Source organism: Anser cygnoides, chromosome 8, assembly GCF_040182565.1.
Source record: "Anser cygnoides isolate HZ-2024a breed goose chromosome 8, Taihu_goose_T2T_genome, whole genome shotgun sequence".
NCBI lineage: Eukaryota > Metazoa > Chordata > Aves > Anseriformes > Anatidae > Anser > Anser cygnoides.
In genome coordinates this window covers 32,334,303-32,356,608 of record NC_089880.1, presented here as the reverse complement: position 1 = coordinate 32,356,608, position 22,306 = coordinate 32,334,303, and the positions used below count along the sequence as shown (strand labels likewise).

The following is a 22,306-nucleotide window of genomic DNA, read 5'->3' as shown; positions in this document are numbered from 1 at the left end:
GCATCAGTCACCCTTTTTTGTACTGGGAGGCAGCCGGGTGTGAATACCAAATCCTGTAATGAGGAGCTGATAGATTCTAACTTATTTTTGCTAGCCCTCAAGCTGAAATCTAGCCTTACTCTATTGTCATAGCGTGGAGCATCCTTTGGTTAATGAACACGGAAGGTAACTTGAGTGAAGTGGTAAAAAATAGCTTTTCTGAATGGGTGCAGCCTTGTGCAAGTGTTTGCAGTTGTTACTTCAAGTGCTTATTTTAGAGACTTTTGAATGATGAAAATTTAGAATATATAGGGCAGCATTTAGGAAAAATGTTAATGTGGTTGCCTACTTTAACATGAACTGCAGCTATGCCAACAGAGAAACATGCCATTTAAGGAACACTAAAGCTTTGAGTTAAGCTTTTACTCAACTTTATTTAGAAACTTGCTGGAGTGCACCGGATGCTGGGGGAAACCAGAACACACTTTTTAGATTGTCAGACCAAAGGCAGGAAGGTTCCCACAGGGCCCTGCTCCTTATGTAGCTTCTGTTTCTTATTTAGATTTTGTTTCTTAATACTGAAAAGCTTTTAGTGGCATTTTGACAATTGCGGCCTGGAAATTCATCTAAATTAAAGCAGGTTTTGTTTGTTTACTTATTACTACTAAAAGACTCAAGACAGCCCCACAGCATTTTTCAGGGCTTACATCATTCTGAAATGGGTTCAACTGATTCAAAACAAATTTGACAAAAAGTAATTTTCTTTGGCCATTTGGAGTATCTGTATATATACAAAAGGAATGGCTGAGCCTTGGCTGGTTTGCTCAGCACGGTATCTGGAATTGATATGAAATATTAAAAAGCTTATTTTGGTTGCTGGAAGATAGGAGAGAACACAGGATTTAAACGAACTGGTCTGAAGGTGTGAGGCTGAATGCAGGAGAAGTTAGAAGCCAGATCCCCAGCTAATGTAAGTACATTTAAGGACATTCGGTCCCTCCCGTTCCACAGAATGCATCAGGTGGATGTATGGCTGGTCCCATGCTGTTTAGCTTTTTATTTTGGATTATTTGGAGTTTTATGAATTCCCACATAGAGAGTGTGACCAAATGTGGAGAGCCAGGTATGCCATCATAAGTCATGTGAAAAGTTGAGGCTGTGGTGATCACTTAGTCATGGGTGGGATGTTTTCTTATGGGGCAGCCGTATTAAAACACCTATAAAAGTTACATATTAGCATCATACCCTTATTCACATTTATTTATTACATAAGAAAAAGCAGAATCACTGTTTTTTAACTCCAGTTTGTCCTTCCCAGACTCTCAGTCCGTCCCTAGGAAAAGCCCCTGAGCACATAAAGCCAGAAGGAACTGAAAGCTGTGAAGAGAGGAAGGTACTTGGCAGCCCGGGACCACTAGCTGTGGTACTTCTGTCACTGCTGCATTTTTGAGAACAGCTGCATTAGCTCAAGAGGCACAAGATGTCAGCTCTCACAGCCACACAGCCAAGTGAGCTGGTAAGGAGAGGTCTGGATGCTCCTGGCCTGCTCTGACAGCTCAGGAGGACTAACCTCCCTCCATCTCCTCTGAAGTCCCAGGAGAGGGAGCAGAAAGCAAGGTAGCCAGCGACAGGCATGTGGAAATGTCCGTTTCTGCACTGACTGCAGAGGGAGCGTTGGGAGGTTGTTCTCATGGAGCTGCAATCAGCTTTTGAAGGTAGCCACCTCTTTGTTTCTCATCTGAGAAATGTCATCTGCTGTTACTGGAACATCACGTGGCAAAGTGGCAACTCAATTGAAGGAGGAAGACAGCAATTTCAGCAAATGAGAGATTTTAGGAATTTGTTACTTATCTTGCAAGCTAAAAGACTATTATGTAGGACTACATGTGTATTGGGAGCATTTTAAAAAAGAAGTTCCCAGAAGAATGAAGTCCTATGCAACTCAGTTCATACATGGAAGCTCTTCTGCCTCAAACTGCCCCTCTCATAGAAGTGCTGGGAGACTGAATTCCTGGGGGAGATTAAAAGAGATGAGGGAGAGTTGTGACAGTGGCAGTCAGAGGCACGGCAGTTGGACTGGGTACTTGTTTCTTGCCACAAATTACTTACAAAGCCATGAATAATTACATAATAATTATAATTATAAAAACACAGCTCGTGGAAAAGACAAGGAGTGTGTGCGCTTGCTGCATTGATGAAAAATGCAAGACACTGATTGTCTTACCCCTGTAAAATGCAGGGAACTAAGGAGGAGAACTGTATATCTAACAGCACATCCAGTCCCAGCTGCAGGACTCGGTTCTGTCCTGAGTTGCACTGATACAGGCTGATGAGAAGAGAATTCAGTTCTGGGAGTCCATGTAGCTGGTGATAATAGCCAGAGGAAAAATAAATTTGACTTCCGTGGCTTGGATTGGAATGGCAGAGTTGGCAAATCTCTTGCTGATTTTACCCATGTACTTATCTAAAATCATGGAATGGCTTCTGAAAAACTCTTTTATAGTTTCAATATGCAGCAACAACTATGTGAAGATCTACTGCTTCCTCCATTTTAAAAGCCTAATCGAGACTCTTCTGAAGTCATCTGAAAGCTTTTTATTGTTTAGAGGAGACGGAGATTCAGTTCCAGACAGCTAGGTTTCTCACTGGTCTTTTATTCTGGGCAAGAGCTGACTGGTTTATTTTCCTCTGCAAATGTTTGCTGATGAGTGGTGACACCAAAGCCTCAGACCGCGTTGGGCTGTTTACAGTCTCCAGAACATGGTTTTGTAAGGCTCTTTCTAGCTAGTAATTGGTAACTGGATGTGGTTGGGGTAGTCGAAAAAACATACGGAGGAAGAGGATGAATCATTAAGAAAATACAATATGGATGCCGTAGGAAGTGCTGATGTACAGTGCGTGTGCGGCAGATAAGACATACCTGTTTTCTGTTGTCAGGAAAATGTAACCCGAAAGAAGAATTGCATCTAACTGTGTAGTTCCAGTTCTGCATATCCACACCTTCTAGATGCATATGTTGTTCCAGCTTAGACTCCTAACCACTTATCAGTTTTTAACATGCACTACTTCTTCCTACAAACCCCTTAGAATTTGATCCAACAGTCTGAGGGCAGAGTAGAGAAGTATTTACACTGCTGTAAATATCAATGCAGCTGCATCATCATTAAGAGCCCCTAAAGTAGACGGTCTGCATTATTGTGAAAAGGCATTTATGGCAGTAAAGCAGTATGATATTTGTTAGCGGAGCATATTGGCATTCTCTGTCAGCAGTGTTCGTGCCCACATAACATAGAAAGTGCTAAAAATACCATCTACTGTGATTTGGCGCCACAAAAAGGGAAGAGAGTGATACAGTATAAAAATCGCTGAGAAGACCTTCAAGTAGTTTTCTTATCTCTTTTGCAATATTTCAGGATCTTACTAGGTACCCTAAACCTGCAGAGCCTTACGTTTCTGTCGGCACTTGGCCTGGAGCCGTCCCACAGGGCAGCCTGGTCCCCCCTTCCCTGGCGGAGCCGTCAGCTGCACCGGGAGGGAAGAGGAACCGAGGAAGAATGGCTGATGGCAACATTCGTGTGCACCCCAGTAAAGGGTCTGTCCATTCCTGTTCACAATGTTGAGGATTTAGCCATTAAAAAAAGCCTGATTAGAAGACAAATTAGATGTTTGATTTCCCTGTTGCAACTGAGTTAATAAACATACATATGTGATAAGTACATATATATATATATATATGCCAAAATGAGTGCTCCAAGCCCCTGGTGTTTATTTTATGTGCAGTGAAAAATCTTTGTTTAGAAGGAAGATCAAAACTTATTTCATGTGTGATTGGTACACTCCATTCGTGTGTGTCCAGGCACATGCAAGCGTCTCATTCACAGTTTCCAGTCCCAGCTCCCAAATGTCTGGTCCTGCTCTGCCACTGACCGTAGCCATAACGTAATCCTCAAAAACTTGCAAAGTCCTCAGAATTTTCTTTCTTTTCAGAGCCTTAAAAGTAACTCTGTTCATTCTCTCAAAAAGCTAAAATTTAGCTTCTCAGCAAAGTTGGATTGTTTTCAAGTCACTGAAGACATTTTTCAAAGACAAAGACATGCCTTAGTTTTGAACTCTGCATGTTTTGTAGAATATCTCTAACTTGAGTTTTGGTGCAAAGTGTTGGCAAGGGACTGAATATTAAACAGCAATACATAGAAAATAAGGTAAGATACTGCAGTGATACCATAAAATTCTTCTCTGGTTACTGCTTTCCCAATCCGCATGCCATGAAATGTTATCTTGACTCCTAGTTAGTATTGCCATAAAAACCACAGGGGGTTCTTTTTGCTGCTACTTGTTTTTGTTAAAATCCAGTAATTGGTAACATGTGAATTAACATTTTGAAATAGCAGAAGAACAGAGTGCACAAAAGTCAATACAAAGTGGTGCTCTGAAAAGTCGATTTAACATTTAAATCCATGGCATGCATCAGCACTAGAAAACCACAATCTTTAGGAAGTAATGAACTTACGTATCGAATAGGTCCTGGTGGAAACCACCTGTGTAAACATTTACAAGTAAAATGGAAACATGATAAAAAATTAATAGTCATCTCAGATCTTCTATTTAATGCTTATATTTTGGTAAATCTTCACAGAAAATTATATTGTATCTTCCTAGTAGAAGTGTTTTAGACTTGATTTGAATGCACTCCCCTGCAATATTATACACTGGTACACTGCTTGGTTAGAATTTTATTTGCTGGTAGCAAGTTTAGCTTAGTTTGGCGCACTACAAATTATGTATGTGTTCCATGACATTGATTGTGAAACAGAGCGAGCAACTAGTATTACCAGAAAGAGGTTGGAAAACAGAGTCAGAACAACTTGTGAAATCTTAAAGTGTGTTTAAAAGATCGGTGGAACGGCTTTGAATTCTCCAGCCTCCCGTGGGTTACTGCTGCTGTACGGGTTAGTGACTTGGCTCGTCTTCTGCCTGGCATCCTTGACTCACTGCACTGTGGTGTGAGAAACATTTGTTCAACAACTGCAGGCACCGATGCTGCGGGGGAGCTCTTCGGCTGGGCTGGGAAGAGAGGACTGCAGGATTCACAGAGATTGTTCAATACAGCTGTTAAAGCACAGCAAGCGATAAAGCCTTCTTGAAACCTCTGTGTAAGTCACTGGGTGCGTCTTTTGATCTGGAATCTTTTTGAACTACGGTCACCTGTGGTTCCTTTGCAGCTCTCAGGCTCCCTGTTGCATAAAAAAGGCCTTCAAATGTCACCCATTTTGCCTGACATGATCCCTTCTTCAGCGTTCATCCTTCATGACCACAATTTAAGTGTTCAAGATGACAGAAACACCTAACAGTGTGTTTTCAGTTCTGATGGAGTCTTTTTTTAGGTGTTATTATTGGTAATAAAGTAAAAAAAGAACTCAGGCTTTCAAATCAGAAGCACCCTTGTAGTTTTAAGAAGCCATTCTGGATAACTGAATGAGCAGAGCTAAAGAATTTGAAGGAAAAGTAAACATTGTCCTTGCAAGACACTTCAATCCAGTCCTCCTAGCAACACTGTAAAATCAGCATTATAAGAGAAAGAGCTCGGTAACTGGAAGCAGAAACCTGCCGGTTCCAGAGCCGGTCCTTCTTTGTGACCAGAGGCACGTCGCCTCAGGATGGTGTCTTGGCTTACTCTCCGAAGCTGGGGTGAGAAGTACGTATGAGTAAGGCCTAGCCTACCCATGATGCTGAAGAGAAGAGATGGCTATTCTAGCAGGGAGGATATTCCAGAAAGCCAAGAAATATGCTGTGTACAGCAGAGTGAATTTTTCCACAGAAACTCAAAGATTTCCAGTTATAATGTTTATGGCTTTGAAAATGTAATCCAGCTTTTTTATTTTTAGGTCTCTGACCATTATCCTCTGGTCTCAACAGAAGAACAGCAGTATATTTAACAGCTCTGTTAATGCCAGAGTAATAATTACCTAACACAGGAGTGGCTATCACACTGGGAATTTTTATACCAGAACTCCCGTAGCATTATGATTCTTCAGAACTCGGGAACAATGTTCATTAAAGTACAAAATTAGTGAAAAAGATTCTGTAATCTGAGCCTAAAACTATATCCTTATATTAAAAAAAAAAAAAAAAAGAAAATGAGAGGCTGTCAGCCCAGCAAAGTGATCGGGTAGTTCCAGCTGCTCGGGATAAGTCACAGTCCATCCACTCCTGGGAAAGACTAAGGCAGAAGTGAGAGCTGTTGTCTGGTCTGAGGAATTCATCCCCGGGAATGGCTTACCCTGCGAGTCCGCCCTGTCTGCACATAGATCTGAGTTGTAACAGAATGCTGATATATTCGAAGCGATGCATTTTCATTTCTCCCCTTGCTGCAACGTGATTCACAAGGTGAATTTTTTCAATGTGATATTCCGAACTGTTTCATATTTATAATTGGCCAGACAATCCAGATGCTAGTTGCTGTTCTCTCTGTGATTATTTATGACTTATATTTATTACATTTATATACAAAAGCAATATTTATTCTCACAATTATACTAGATTTCAAAACATGTGCATGACATTAGGAAAACTAAACAATTACAGAATCTTGTGGTATTTGCTGCTCTGTAAATGTCTGAGATTACAGTGAATCACAGGTGGGAGAAACAGGCCAGCTGTCACATTTCCGTCCTCCTGAAAGCACAAAGAGGCACTGGTGCGGGGGTGCTCTGCGAGGAAGTTTGCTTTTAGAGAAACTCAACCTGGGGGAGAAGTTAGTGAGAGTGGCAGTGAGAGATGTGAGTCTTTGCACGTACCTAACATCTATTTTCATCTTAATTATAAGCATTTGAAACCTTACCATTTTTTTCAAGCATCAGCATACTGCGATGATGTTATTTTATAGCAAGTCCTGTATAATTATAGTTAGCATTGAACCGCTCATTTTCAAATAATCCCTTGGTGCCTGTTGAATCAGTAGGATCCCTTACTGACTCTCCTCTAAGACCGGGGTGAGTCTCTGCAGTGTAGCATTGCAGAGCCTTCCTGCCGGTCTACCTCTGTTAGTTCTCATTTGAAAGAGACATTGTGATGTGGTATCTCGTCCTTATCTCGCACGGCAAGAAGGGTGGGGACAGGGCGCGGGGCTTGGGGCGGCTGCGGTGGGAGCACCCTCACACCCTCACACCCTTGCACCCTTGACCTTTCCCGTCTTCACCCTCCACCCAGCTCAGTTTGCAGCCAGCTGGTCTTTGTGCTCCCGAGATCTTGCCTTCAACACCGTGTGTGTGTTTCCCTGCAACCTGACTAATTAGAGCTGCAGTTGTGGACGCAGCGTGAGGTGTTTCGCTGCTCCCAGCCCGTGCAGCACACAGACCAGACCAGTAAACGTGGGCAGAGCAGAGCGGGCTGAGCGGTTTTCACGCCCCTGTCCATTACATCACTTCAGTGCTGCATGCTGGTTATTTGCTCTCTATATCACTTCCCCCCAGGGGGCTCAAAGAAATCAGCAAAGCTCCCCCGGCAGAGCTACGAATACCCAGCGCAATTCATTCAGGCGCAGCAGGAAGGCCGGGGATTAATCGGAGGGGGAATGCTGTGAATTCCAGCGAGCTCTTTCTTTCCCTGGCACAGCTGGTGGCGGGGATAGTGCCACATGAAAGCCGCGCTGTCACCATCCATCATCGTTACTTGTGCGGCTGCATTCCAGGGAACGAATTGGCCTCATTTGGTAGCTCTGGTGCTGCTTCCTTCTGCCAGGTTGTATGCAGGAGGAATCCAAATTCAAGTGCACCTCGGTGTTCCAGTTTTCAATCTATTTTTAGGAATTACCAAATTCTCTAAGACAAAATTAGGGTGGGTGTATTTTTGAACGTTAGACCACAGCATCGTAGACACCAGGGATGGGAGAGTTTATTAACAGCCTGTCTTCTTTCCGCTTCAGAGCTGATCTCTTTCTGATCTTAAATTTCCTGAACGAGGTTTCTGTGATGTAGCAGGAAAGCTGTTCTCAAGGAGGTTTTATTTTATGGGAAATTGTTTTCTGTAGGATGTCATTGTTCAGCTACGACTTATTATTGTAGTTCTTGATATTGGTAAAATATCAACTAATAGAGCTGAATTTTTCCTTTTCTTTCTTCACAGAATCCAACTGCACATATTAATGATTTTCTTTTCTCCAGTCCCATAGTCTTTGCCCATATGTATTACTGTTACCTAGCTGTGCTGCGATTGTATGTAGGAGTCACTGGGTAGCACCCATGCTGCTAGGAGTTGTTTATTGTAGCATATTTATCATAAGAGTACCCTACTGAAATGCAAACAGTGAACAAGTATCAGAAGTAGTGTGATAAATGAACACTAGAGCAGCGTGACAAGAGGCACTGCCCAGCAGCCTCCCTACTGGGCCTTACCATAGAACCGGGCACTGGTTAGGCTGCAGTGTTACTGCACGGGAAGTATTCCTTCCAGGTTTTCAGGCATTAAGGCAGCAATCCCCAGAATTTCCCCGCTGCGCTGGCTGCAAATATTTAAATATTTGGGATTTGGGGAATCGTTTACAGTTTAACATATGTAACTCCAAGAATCTTCATTCTCTTTCAGATTCTTTATTTGCTTTCTGCCCTTCTGCAACTGTATATATGTTTTTTCTTTGATTTCAAAGGATCCTTGGTTCCAAAGGGTTCAAAGCATTTCCTTAAGACTTCTAGGAACCAAAGGCAATCAAACACAGTATGTGACTGCAAGCAGTGCGGGCCACATCTACCATCTTGTTTTTATCAGAAAAAGGCATTAATTTGGATCAGGTTTCCATAACGTTATTATGCCAAGAATAAGGAGAATTAATTTTCCTTCAGATGCTTTGCTAGGTTCACACTTCATAGGATCTAGGTAGACCTTAGGTGCTTGAGAGCAAAGTCTTGTGATTGTCATTTTCCGTCAGGACCGAGAATTGATTCCTAAGATAAGATTGCAGTAAACATTTATTTTTGGTAGCAGTGTTAGCATAAGCAGCTCCTTCCTCTTGCACACACATTCATGCCCTCACGTTCTGCCGCCGGCGAAGCCAGCGCAGCGCTTTGTGTCGGTAGGGGCTGGCTGCAGTCCTGCAGGACGTCGGGGGGGGGTTGCAGCCACGGGACCTCCCACATCCAGCTGTGTCTGTATGGCATGGGGCGACGTGGCTGGGGGGGGAAGCAGCTGGAGGTGGCAAGGGGATCATACCTCAAGCCAGTGCTGCCACCGAAAGCTCTCACGGAACCACAACTGGGGGCCTGGAAGAGCGAGCATGAGGATGAAGATTAATACCTTGGGGGAAGAAAATCCTAAATTGGTTTCGCTGCTGGAAAAAAAAAATCATACTTGTCTGCCTTTCTATTGTAACCTCTTGTATGCCTTTCTACTGTAACCTCGTGCCCTCAGGCCTCTGAGCTTTGGCTGTGAAGAGCCGAGCAGGCCTTTTTGCTATTCAGTCGCTTTTCGTGCTTTTCTGTGATTCTCTGAACATACTGATCTTGTACACGCGTATATAAAAATCTCTTATTTTAGTTATTGTTTTCTTTTCTGACCTAAAGCTTGTATTCCTGCCAGTGAATGCTTGCTCGGGACCGAGCAGGCACTGTTTAAACACTTCCTGCCGCGCTCTGCTGGAACGCTTCAATCCGTCTCGGTGAAGAGAAAGAACGGTTAATCATTCCCGGGTTTTTTAAAGAACACCTGATTCTGGCAGTGAAAGCAATTTGTGTGGATTAACTGTGATTAACTGTGATCAACACTTTCCTCCTGTTGATTTGAGTCATACTATCTTATTTTACCCAAGTTCTTAGAAATAACTCTCTGAAAGGTTAACCTTAGTTTAGCAGTTGGGATTTTTTGAGGTTGGTAGGAACAACCCAGTTGCAAATAATGGACTGGGATGGCGTGTCATCCCAGGAAGAAAAAATAACTCTGCCATTTCTCTCCTTTCCTCTAAAATCTCTCCAGGGCCTACCAAGGCCGGAGGTCTCGGCGTGTGCTGCTCCCCCGGTTACCCCGTCCGAGAGGCGAGGGGTGAGCAGCGCTTGCCTGACTTCTTTCCGCGCAGGATGGCTGAGCTGGGGGTAATAATTTACTGCAGATACAGACCAACAATAAATTAGTACGCCCCCAAGAGTCTGGAAGAAACAGAGGAGGAGCAGTGACTCAGAAGTGAGTCACAGAGCCTCCCCGGCCTTACCCGGGGATGAGGTACTGTGCGCACCACTCCTTCATCTGGTCTGCCTCGAAAGGACAGGCGAGCCCTGAGCAGCCCTGAATATAACTGTGGAAAAATAAATGTTAGCTAGCAGCAATCATTCCTTGGCAGCAGCAGACTTTACAACGTTCTGTAAGATCTTCCCTGTAGCTAGTCAGTACTGTTCTGATAAGGGGAAGGGATCAGTCGGAGGCCCCGAGCTGGTGCAGTGGTGGCAGCAGGGCGGCAGGGCAGGAGGCCTTACGGCGCTTTCCTTTCTCCTCTGGGTTTCCTCTGACGGCTCTTACTGCTGAGGCAGTGCCCTTGTATGGCCCAACAGACAAGGAATCTTAGGGCTACTTAATGATCAAAAATGTTCAAGCTACCTTCTTGTCACGATCCCTGTACTTTGCCAAAGCACAAGAACGGAGTGGCTGCAAGTGTGGACTTTGGCAAAATCTTCTTACGGGACTGGGACAGCGCTGGTTCATCATAACCTTGTCAGGACTGCTTGTACCGTGTTTCACCACAGGGCTGTGGCTGCATTTGTCTTACTAGGCACCAAAATCAAGATTTGAAACTCTGTTTTTAAAAGTGGGTTGATGGCACTGCAATACCTTTGCAGCGCTGACCACTCCTAGCTGCCGAAATAACTGTGCTAGTTAGACTGGGGTCTATTTGTTGTAAATTCTTACAGATTTTTCTTTTTACAGCTGAAAGGCGTGCAGAGACTGTTGTGCGATTTGATGAGCAATCTAAGGAGAGGATGTTGTATTCCTTCTTTTTTCCCCCTTTCCTTTAGTCCAAGCATTCTGCTCCTGCTTTGTCTCTATTGCTCCAAATACAACACTCATTTTACCTTTTGGTGAGCTGATTTAACTTCCAGTCTGGCAAGAAACTGTCGGCTCTGTAAGATAAAAATGTGCTTTCTGCTTGGTTGGCAATTGTAGGGGCCCAACAAGTATGTGTGATAAGCTTGAGGAATGCACGGCTGCGGGAAGGGGGAGCGGTGCCTCCCCCTGCGGTGTCAGGAAGCTACCAGGGCAGCTCGCTCCATCTCCTGTAACTGCACCCAGTGCCTCCCTCCAGGTGCCAAATTGGATCAGTCAGCTGGTTAAGAAAAAGTGAACGGGCTCTCAAAGCCAGAGGCTGGTGCAGGACGAGGGGACCAGCAGGATAAAAACAACAGAATCTCGACTGCTGATGCCAGCGGGTCAGGAGAGTTCCCGTTCCTCCCCGACAGACCCCTCTTGGCTGATTGTATCTATTTCCCTGTTAAAGTTCCACAAATAATGTGTCTTATGTACATTAAATTTCAGATGTTTTGGCAGGGGGTTTTCATAATGATAGTTCAGTTGTAAAGATGATGAATGTCCACTGTAAAAATTCTTTCCTTCTTCCTGTTGACTGAGATAGGTCCTGATAACAGCCTCAGAAGATAAAGCCTTCGGTCGCTAAACGGTTATAAACATTAAAAATATATGTAAAGAAATAATTTTCCTTTAATCCTATTTCTTGCACACACATAAAATGATGGTATAAAATGAGAGGTTTGGGTTAAAAACCAGTGCTAAGTTTGATTTGAGAAGAGCTAACGAACTGACTATAATGGACATGCTGAACCAAGCAGGGTCAACAAAAGTGAACACACCTGGACAGAAATGCAAATTTCTTTAGGAACATCATCGCAAAAGGACTATTTCTTCTCTGTGACCTTTCTGTCTGGTATCGGATGGGCGCTGTTCCACGAACAGCTCCTGGCTTCCCGCTGCGCGAGCAGCATTCCCTGATGCAGGGGCGTGGGCAGTTCTCATCGTCCCAGCAGGATGGGGCAGTAACAAGCTCTCAGAAACAACCCAGGAATCTAACTGAGCATCACGTGTGTACACGTATTCACATAATTTTATTAACCACAGCTGAGGAGGCCTGCCTGCCTTTTTTTTTTTTTTTAAAAAAAAAAAAAAAAAGTGAATCCAAAAGAAGTTTTGCCGCACCTATAAAAAGCAGCAGTTACAGACAGACTTTTAGATCAGACCGTTAGGTGCGACGTTAGACTTGTGATCAATATCTGCGAGAGAGTGTTGCTACAAATAGTCCTGCCATGGTGAGTGTACGCGGCGCTCGCTTCCTGCTAGCTCAGAATAGTTCGTGCCCCAGTCGTTCTGCAACGTTTCTATTGGATTTTGTTTTCAAATACATATAAAAGAAGCAAAGTCACTCAACTCAAAGAACAAGAAGGAAAAAAAAAAAAAAAGCTCCAAGTTCATAGATTGCATAGCAGTGTCGTTTACTCTCTAGAAGGAAATGACCTTTAACTCTGCCTTCGCCTTATGAAGCAATTTTCATTCCAAGAATGCTTGTGTTTATGCAACTATAAATCAGCAGATTAAAAACAGGGGGAAACTTTGCCTGTGTAACTGCTCCACAAAACGTATGGGGTTTTCTTTGTTTGTTTTGTTTTTGTTTTTGTCGTTTGTTTGTTTGTTTGTTGTTTTGTTTTTTTGGTAAATCTACAAACTGATAGTCCAGATGCGGATCTCCTTGAACTGCTGTAGGGTTTGTATGCGGACCTAATGCTGCCACCTGGTGTCCAGGTGATGCTCGGGGCCGACCCCAGCTGGGTGAGGGCCATCCCTGGACGCAAAGCTGTGTCCGTCCTGCGTCATGCGAGGGCCTCAGGTAAGAGGAACAGGGATAAAACAGGCTCGTAAGCCCAGCTACACCTAGGGATCAGCTGCTTTAGGGATCCGTGAAAAACTGCTTCCATCTGCCATGTCTGCAGCAGCCAGGGAGGAGGAACTTGGGCTAGGAAAGAACCTGGCACTGGCTTCGGCAGGGGGAACAAGAATTTTTGTGCCTAGGCCACTCTGGGAAATTCTTATTTCTTATATCTTCATGTTCCCAGCATCGGCTGTCAGAGAGCGACCCCGGAGGCAGAGCGGGGCCGTTTGCTGCCGGCTGAAGTCGGTGCGAACCCCGGTAGGGAGCTGCCGTGCCCTGGGGCGGGTGCGTGCCAAACTCCAGCGTTAAGGGGCACTTTTTAGGAAGCAGAACTGCAGGAGTTCACGGTAGCTTCCATTTAGGAAAACACAAAGTGAGCGGGACAGGAGGGAGCCAGGCTCTGCAGGGTGTGCCGGCTTGGCCGAGGTCCGCGGGGTGGTTCTGCAGCCGCGGCCGCGCTGCAGGGCCGTTTCCTTTGAGGACAGCGCCCGATGAAGCACCCTGCTGCTCTGCTTTGCGTCACGCTGCGATCTTGGTGAAACTGTTTGTGTAGCTGGGCTGAGAATTAGGTTGGAAGTACTGACATCTCCTACGCCATCCTCCCCTTCTTTATCTTTAACGTGGATGAATTCCTCATCCAGTTCACCCCACAAAACACTTTTACAGGAATTTGCACAGCCTCTTTGTGGCCCAGATGGGACAACAATACAGCAGGAAAAACAAAAATCCACATCGCATCCCAACAAAACAACTGTCTTCCAGCCAGATCAGTTCCTCAGGCCATCTCATGCTGTGCTTGTACGAGAAGCTGTGCAGGGACAGGATGGGGTGGCTGCGGGAGCTGCACCCTGAGAAACCCAGACACTGAACGTCAAACAGTCCGGGGCTGCACCTGGAAGTGATTTTCTCTACAGCTCTATTCTCTTTCCTTCTTTCTTTCTTTTTCTTTTTCTTTCTTTCTTTTTCTTTTTCTTTCTTTCTTTTTCTTTTTCTTTTTCTTTTTCTTTTTCTTTTTCTTTTTTCTTTTTCTTTTTCTTTTTCTTTTTCTTTTTCTTTTTCTTTTTCTTTTTCTTTTTCTTTTTCTTTTTCTTTTTCTTTTTCTTTTTCTTTTTCTTTTTCTTTTTCTTTTTCTTTTTCTTTTTCTTTTTCTTTTTCTTTTTCTTTCTTCCTTTCTTCCTTTCTTCCTTTCTTCCTTTCTTCCTTTCTTCCTTTCTTCCTTTCTTCCTTTCTTCCTTTCTTCCTTTCTTTCTTTCCTTCCTTCCTTTCTTCCTTTCTTTCCTTCCTTCCTTCCTTTCTTTCCTTCCTTCCTTCCTTCCTTTCTTTCCTTCCTTTCTTTCCTTCCTTCCTTCCTTCCTTCCTTCCTTCCTTCCTTCCTTCCTTCCTTCCTTCCTTCCTTCCTTTCTTTCTTTCTTTCTTTCTTTCTTTCTTTCTTTCTTTTTCTTTCTTTTTCTTTCTTTCATTATGTCCTTCTTTCTCTCTTTCTCTCTTTCTCTCTTTCTTTTCCTCTCTGCAGCTTTCTTTCTGTCGGGTTTCTCTGTATGGCACCACAACCTGCTTTACCAGCACGGAGCAAGGATAATTCATACAGCCGTGGCTGGGGAGAGGAGAGGCTGTCTGAGCTGATACTGCTGCCAAAAGAAATGTCTTTGGAAACAGAGCCAAGTAATCAGGTAAAATGCTTACTGCCTGCTGATGCCAAGCAGTGTCTTTTGCTATACTCCAAATATTTATGTCTCTGCAAAAGACATAAACATTTCAACAGCGGTCTCTTTAGCACTTATTGCCAGCACTTAATGTGAAGTTGCTGTGTTCCGTGGTCCCAAACCTCCCTAAAGATGACTAATTCCTGCTGGGCGAACTCCTGACCCGGCCAGCCAGAGGCACGTAGCCCCTCAGCAGGAGAAACGAGCTCCGAGAAGCGGCCGGACGTGGTGGCGGTGACGGCTGCGGGGCTGCAGGTCCAGGGCTGACATTCTCATCTCCTTATTTCTCTTTTCCCTTTATTTTTCCTCTTTTCTCCATTCCCACAGTGCTTAACATAAGAATTTGGGATTGAAAAGGTGCCTGTCTCTGTGCTTTCCAGAAGTAACAGAAGTCGAGGAGCAGTCTGAGCCCCGGAGCTGGGAGAGCAGCGTCGGACCCTCCTCTGCCTCCTTATACGCTGTCCTGTGCCTCACCCTCAGACACGGTTAATGTTAAAAGCTCCGTCCAGCTGGCATGTTAGAGCTCAGTGCTTCCTCTATTATTTATTAATAATATACCCATTTAACGTATTTTTTTCATCTTGATATGCAGAATTACTCACTTCTATATGCTAGCAAGCTAACTGTCCCATAAGAATTTCCCCAGTTAGCGTGAGCGATCGAGGAGCTGAATTCATCGACGTTATGGCAGCCAGAAGATAAAATTCCCACGCCCATGTTACTGCCTTTACTTTCTGTAAAAAGTCTTCCTCCTGCGTTTTCAGAGCTTAGTGGATGGCATGTACATGGCAGGTTACATCTAAGTAGTACGCTCTCCAAAAAGTTTGCTCTTTTCTTAATGTTCGTGAATATTTCAGGAACTTGTGCTAAGAGGTTTCAGCGCATTCCAGGACAATGATTTCAGGTTTCTGTTTTGCCTTAGGAGGAAACGTGGTCTTCTGTGACACACTCTGCATGGTTTGCATTATTCTTCTAGACAGGGCTTATTACGGTTACAAAATCAGATGGCCTGAAAATACACCACCTCTTTATGTAGGCTGAAGGAGTGTATGTTCTTAGAACTTTCTCTGTGATTTTCCATTCTTGTCAGTCCTTGACATGAGACGGGCATCGTATGTGGCTGTCTCTTTACAAATTCATTCATTCTCTAAAGCCATGAGCAATGCTGGAGCTAAGGAACTGCGTTTACTTTTCCCACCCTTTTGTCTCGTTATTTACTGTTGCTTGAATGGGTGAATACACGTTGGTAAAATTTTGCAACGACAGCAATACACAGGGTAACCAAATTAGTCTTTTCCAGCTGAAATGGCTGTGATTCTGTTATAAAATAACTATAGTGATTTGCATCAGAATATACTGCAGCATTTGGTAAACATCAGCTTAATCACAGTACAAATTAGATTTAGATGCTGGAATGTGTCATTTTGTTAGTGATGTGCTTCCTTTGCTTAGAGTGATGCATTTTAATATAACTTAAGACCTCTTAAAAATAATACCGTTTAACAGGTATGTTTGCTCCCTGCCAGGTGTGTGTTCTCAGAAAAGTGAATGAGAATTTAAATAAAATCCATGTCAGAGTTTAAGATATGTGCTTACACTAATTGTTTTTACTTTAAAGACATGCCTGACAGGGAACTGTGGAAATTACTCTAATTAAAACAACAACAACAGCAACAACAAAAAGCCAACTTCGGAATGTGAGAGAAGTCAATATTCAGAAGTATCTGGGTCAGTCCTTCTTGTAGTTGGAGCAGAGAACTCAAGGAATGCCGACGGACGAGCTCCAGCAAGTCCACCCCTCGCAATGTAACAGGATGCTGCCTTCCAGCTGACTGAGGTGGGTCTGCACAGGAACACCCAGCTGTTAACTGGGGCAGCGGAGACGTTTCTCCAACTTGCGTTTGGGATCAGAGGAGATAGCTGGGCTGGCTAAGAGCTCACACTGCTGCGTATGGAAGTGAATTACTGCATTAAGACTAGAGACTGCTTTTTTTTTTTGCTTTTTTCTTTTTTTTTTTCTTCCTTGCTAGCTGTATCATTTGTTTATTTTACAGTCTGAGTAAAATGAGGATAACAAGATTCAGCAACACAAATTCCTTTGGCTCTTTTGCTTATATGCACATTAACTGTTTTTGTTAGTTAGCAGAGCTGAATGATGCTGAAAAAGTCAGTGACACAGAGAGAGCAACGTGCTACTCCCGTTACAAGACACTTCCCTGCCCTGGGACATAGAGCTCTAACTCGTAATTACAGGTGGATTAATTGGTGACAACTGGGGCAGGTATTACTGAGCTGCACGCTGCGCTCTGCTGCCGTGGATCACCTCCTAGCAGGAGTGGGATCTGCCAGTGGTTTTTGGGCAGCTCCATTTGCAGCCCTGTGTAGTGATGTAACGAGACATCAGTGACAGTTTGCATGAACGTGCTGGGTCATGAACTGGGACAGCTGGGGAACAGCAGGTTGCTTGACTGGGATGTGTGTCCGCAGGGACGGAAACCTCCGAGGAGCACAGCTAGCAGCAATATTGCTCTGGGCACCCCACCTCTCATCATCTGCTCTTGGAATCGGAGTCTACACTTGGCTCAGACGGAAAATAAGATTAAAAAGAAAACCATTTTCTTTCTAAATATTTCCCCATATACTGCACACACTTGTATTTTAAAGGACAAAAAAACCCTGTCTTACTCACTCTAATTCAGTCCCTAGTCTGGAGCAGCTTGCCTTGATTACATTGTACTAAATTACTCATCTTGGATATATGATTCTCTTTATTTTCTCTGCCAAGAGCAAAAATATGAGATTATTTGGCAAGAGGAATGTGTATCTAAAATGTCAAATTACAGCTCATAACTATTACGGGATAGTTTTGGCGTTAGCCCTTTGTGGTTGTTCCAAAACAGATGTCTCTTTCTAGGAGATCTTTAAAACTAATACATACTTTATGTTTGCTTTTAGCTGGTATTTCGAGAATGTCTCATAAGGACACTAGCTGGGTGCATATGTTGGTTTAGTCTAACATTAAATTTCTAATTTCTCAAGACTTCCAAGTCTTCAACTTGCATTAACTGATAATTCTGCGTACAGAGATTGCAAACATTGAGAGTTGGGATCTTTTTTTTTCTTTTTTTTCTTTTTTTTTTCTTTCTTTTTTTTTTCAACAACCAATATAGCCAAACTACCTAACTGTATCTTATTTGATAGAGGAATAAAATGACACAGCTAGTTCATATTTGTCAGCTTTTTCATCTACAGTAATGTTGCCAGTGGAATATGATTAAATCTCTCTTGCTTTTGCCTTGTTGATTAACTAATATCAGCTTCTACTAAAACTGAATTAAGGTCTGTTCCCTGGTGTTGTAACTCTGAAGCAGGTACCACAACTGCACATGTTCAGCACGTGTGCATTTGTTCACTTCTCATGGGACTATGAAAAATGGCTATGGTCTAAATTTAGTTGCATCTGCTAATTTGGTCCTCAGTGCTGAGCTTGGAAAGGATTGGATTTGTGGGAATGTAAAGGCTTAATAGGAAAATGGTAAGAGGCTGTCCAAAAACTCTGAAATTTGTTCTTTTTATTCTGAACACAGGAGGGATGGAAGCGTGAAGGTTTTAGTATAAACAACTGTGCAGCTCAGCTAGTAGAAGGAATTTACTAACGGTAAGCTTACTGTCCTATGATAGCAAACTGGACTTCATTTTGTGATATCAAAGTGTCTGTATCTCGTAGAAAAAACATTTTGCTTGCTGCTGAGGAGGACACAAACCTGGGAGAAAGCCGCCTCGCACGCCGCGGGTGCACCTTGTGGATGTAGAACTGCTCCTGCCCGCGGCGCCTCCCCGGACGTGCAGCTCCCTCGGGGTCCGTCAGCCGGCTGTGCGGCTTTCCATCAGGTGCCAGCGGTGCCCATCGCTGCAGAGAGAGAACTCACTGACGTGCAGGTAGGGAAATGCTGGGCTGGAGCGGTCTTTGTAAGGGAAGGTCAGTTGTGGCGAGTGAGCACAGCTTTGGCTGCTGATGCACGGCCCTCTGCAAAGTCTGCTCGCGCAAAATTCTCTTGTCCAAAACGTCGGTGATGCCGTTTTGACTAGTACGACACATTCGGACCACATTCAGACCATTTTCAGCCCCCCAGCTGTGGATTAGCAACACCTTCCGAGTGACCTGGCTCTTGTGGCCTTGGAACCACGGCTTTCTTGAAATGTGTCTTGGGGAGGTGGGGGGCGGTAACACAGGGCTGGGTGAGGGCGCTTTGCATGAGGGAAAACTTCAGGGCCTCCGGCTGATTGCTTAGTGAATCAAGCTGAAGGATTCAAGTAGAGCTGTACGTACTGCCAGATGATCATTATGTCATGGAAGGGGCTTGGAAGGAAGAACTTGGAAGTTTGGTGACAGACTGATGATGGATCTGCCCTAGACTTGTTCAGATATCCTGCTGCAGAAGCTTTGCTTCCTGCTGATTGGATTAATGGTCAAAAGAGAGAGCTTGGCAGACTCCAAAAAATGCTGAAAATTCAGGCTTTCCACAGATTCGCTTTTGATGGCTTGAGCCTTTTAACCACATGGCAATTGTAAAGACTATAAACAAGATTGAATAATCCGGTTTAAGCAATCTTTAATAAAATATAAATTATTTTAATACACTGTTATTGGCCCCTCCTTCAGGATATCACAAGTCTGCACTTTCAGCCTGACAAGCTAAAACGTGCTCTGTCAAATTACAAGCTCTGTTTTGGCTTACATGCAGCCTGGAGGCCCCAACGCCCCCGCCGAAGCCCCGTTCTGGGGCATTTCGGGCACCGCACTACGTGAGGGAGGCGTTGCCAACTGCCCAGAGCACATCAGAGAAAAGCCACCAGGAAGGGGAGTTACCTGGGTGGTTCTCCTACCTGCCCCGCACCCAGTGAATAGTGGGGTCCCTTTGCTCAGCCGCCTGCCAGGCACAAGGGACGCAGTGGGGAGCGCTGGACGGAGAGAGGCTGAGCAGCGAGAGGGGCTGGGGGGACACCGGGGGACCCCAGCACCGCTGCGGGGCTCAGCACCCGCAAGACAGGCAGAGCAGGCAATGGGAGCGTCCTGCACGGGTCTTTTGTCCTCGGTGTTTGAGGTCCCGTGTGCTTTAGGGTTGCATTCGCGGCGGCTGGGTAATTCCCCTGCCAAGTTTGTGTTCCTTTCTGTCTTGCTGTGTTGTCGTCAGAGAAATCGTGCCAGGAGGCCGGGCTCCGGCAGGGATGGAGCTCCGGGTTGGGCGGGTAAAAGGCTGAGGAGCAGCATGGGATCTCAGATCAGCAGGCTGGGGGCACTCCAGTAAAAGGTGCCGTAATAATAAATAAATAAATACATAATAATAATAATAATAATAATAATAATAATAATAATAATAAACAACTCACTTTGTGGATCGAGGGCTACAAACAGTGGCAAGGTTCTACTTAAGCCAAACTGGCTGAAGAGAAATGGACTCAGGAGCTGAGTACACTAACATCTGCCTGGTTTTTAAGATGAAACACTGCATATTTGTCAATTTTCTTCCTAATCCTAACTGCAATGGGCAGTTATGAGCCATGGGTCTCCATCTGGTCACCGCCTCTCCCCCCCCCACCTTTCTTTTTTGATGGATGCCACACCAAGTTTGACATTTGAGTATCATTACACACCCCAGAAAAGGATTTTCTCACAGAGATAAATTTTTCCTCTCCATCTGTGCTCTGGAAACGACACAAAACGCCCTTTTCCTGTTCTCTGAGAAAACGTTCCCTGCTACCAGCACTTGTACGAGACCAGGAAGGTGAAGTCACCGATGCGAGCAGCGAGCAGTGAGAAGCGAGCAGTGTTTGCGAAGGCTTTCCATCGTCTTTTCCCTGTAGCAGCAAACTCCCGGCTATTTATTTCTAGGAGTAACTCAGCGCTGTGTGCGAGGTGTTCCCAACAACCCAGGCAGCTGCAGTGCTGCTGTCCAGCAGCGCCGATGCCCCCCGGGAGGTGCCGCGGAGCCGAGGGGCAGCTGGCACACGGGGCAGCCTCACGCGGGGCAGCAGAGTGTATCTGGCCGCGGATGGCCATAATTTAACCAGATTTTTGGCTGCTGCTACTCTGTAAAATACCTACGGAGTCAGCCCAGTGCTGGGCTGGCGGGCTGCTACTAATGTTTAAAAAACTTGCTCTTGTAAAGCAAAAATGAAGCAGCTCAATACAAAACTTCTATGCAGCAAGACGGGTCCAAATAATTTCAGCAGGGAGTTGGTTGGCTTTTTAGCTTTCTAAAGACAGAAATTGTCGCTACGGTCATGCCATTTGACCTCCACATCCTGGTCACAGACACTCCTCTGCCCAGCCTGCACGTTGCATTTGCAGCGCGTGTCCTTCTACCATTGGGTTTGACAAATACCCCTAAATTCTAGCATTTCTTTCTATTTCTTTCTTTCAATTTCTACTAACTATCCAACTGAAATGAGACAACGGGTGAAAAAGAAGATACTGAAACTTTCAGCAAGTTTGATCTCTTTGAAAACTGCGCATCCAAAGACAGTTTTCTTAAAACTTTTGCAGTCACTTTTAGCATGGACATGTAGCACCGAAGATTAGGAGCCTGTGAAAATCCCACTAAGCACTTACCTGCAGCTTTAAACCCCTAAATCCTTTGAAAGCCTGGGCTCTAGGCACAGTGCTGCAAGGAGCTCTCTGTGGAAAGACTCCTTCCCCTGCCCCGAGCTGACTGTCAGACAGGTCTTTTGCAGCTGAGGCTTTCAAAACAGCCTGGAGCAGTAAGGAAAAAGTAATTTAATAACCGGCAGGTAGGAGGTGATTGATTCTGGAGACCTTACGGAGGTAGAATCGTTATCTGTAAATAGCTGGAAAGGAAAAGCGATGGCTAGGGGTGTGCTTTCTGCTACACCTTGGGCCGGTTTCTCTTTTGTGAGAGTTTTGTGGGGTCACTTTTTGGTAAAAGAGAGACCCCAGTTCACTATGGTATTTGCTCTGCCCCCTTTGGACTCGTGTCTAAAGTCACACGTAATTAATATGCCCAAATTTTGTGGCTTTAAAGATGTAGGAATGTGGTACACATAGAAAGTGCCTTATAATGCCAAGTGTTTCTTCCAGTGTTGTTGTTATTTTACTTTTCTTTTTTTTTCACTAAAGGTGCTTTTATCATGGCAGGGTCTTAGCTCTACCTCTTACATTTTTGTACAAAGTATTTGGTATTGGTCTTGGCAAAAATCCACTGACAGGCTTTGATTTTGCAAGCACATCATGGGAATCATCCTGTTGGGTTCACAATGGGTACAAAGGGCTTGGCCATTAGGAGCCGTTTTTAAAAATGAAGTCATAACTGTAATGTAAAAAATAATAATAATAAATAAGGAAAAAAAAAATGACCAAAAGCATTTGCTGTCAACGCTGCCTGCAATTCATAGCTCAAAAAGCTGCCGTTGTGCTGGGCAATATAACAGCACGGAGATGTCTGCATCCCAAGCAAACGTGGTGCTGGAACCTGCTGGTTTGGGTGCGTAGCTACCACCCATACCGTGCTGCCAGCACTTACACAGCTTTACCATCTTTGATTACTGTAGATTTTTTTTTTGCATATTTCTTCTATTTTTTCTTGTTATTGACCACTTGCTTTAGATTATTATTTGTTTGCACCTCTACAGAGTTGACCCATCTTTCATTTTGCTGCTTCCCGCGTACACGTTTGCCACCGGCTGTCTCCCT

The 22,306-nt window shown here is 44.3% G+C and overlaps 1 long non-coding RNA gene across 1 annotated transcript; it reads left to right on the top strand.

Annotated features, from left to right (window-relative positions):
• The first annotated feature begins 13,902 nt into the window (after positions 1–13,902).
• LOC136791385 (uncharacterized) lies at positions 13,903–22,228 on the top strand. The gene is made up of 3 exons (XR_010833284.1): positions 13,903–16,432; positions 18,183–18,253; positions 18,323–22,228. It is a non-coding gene; the product is annotated as an uncharacterized lncRNA (long non-coding RNA).
• Positions 22,229–22,306: the final 78 nt, after the last annotated feature.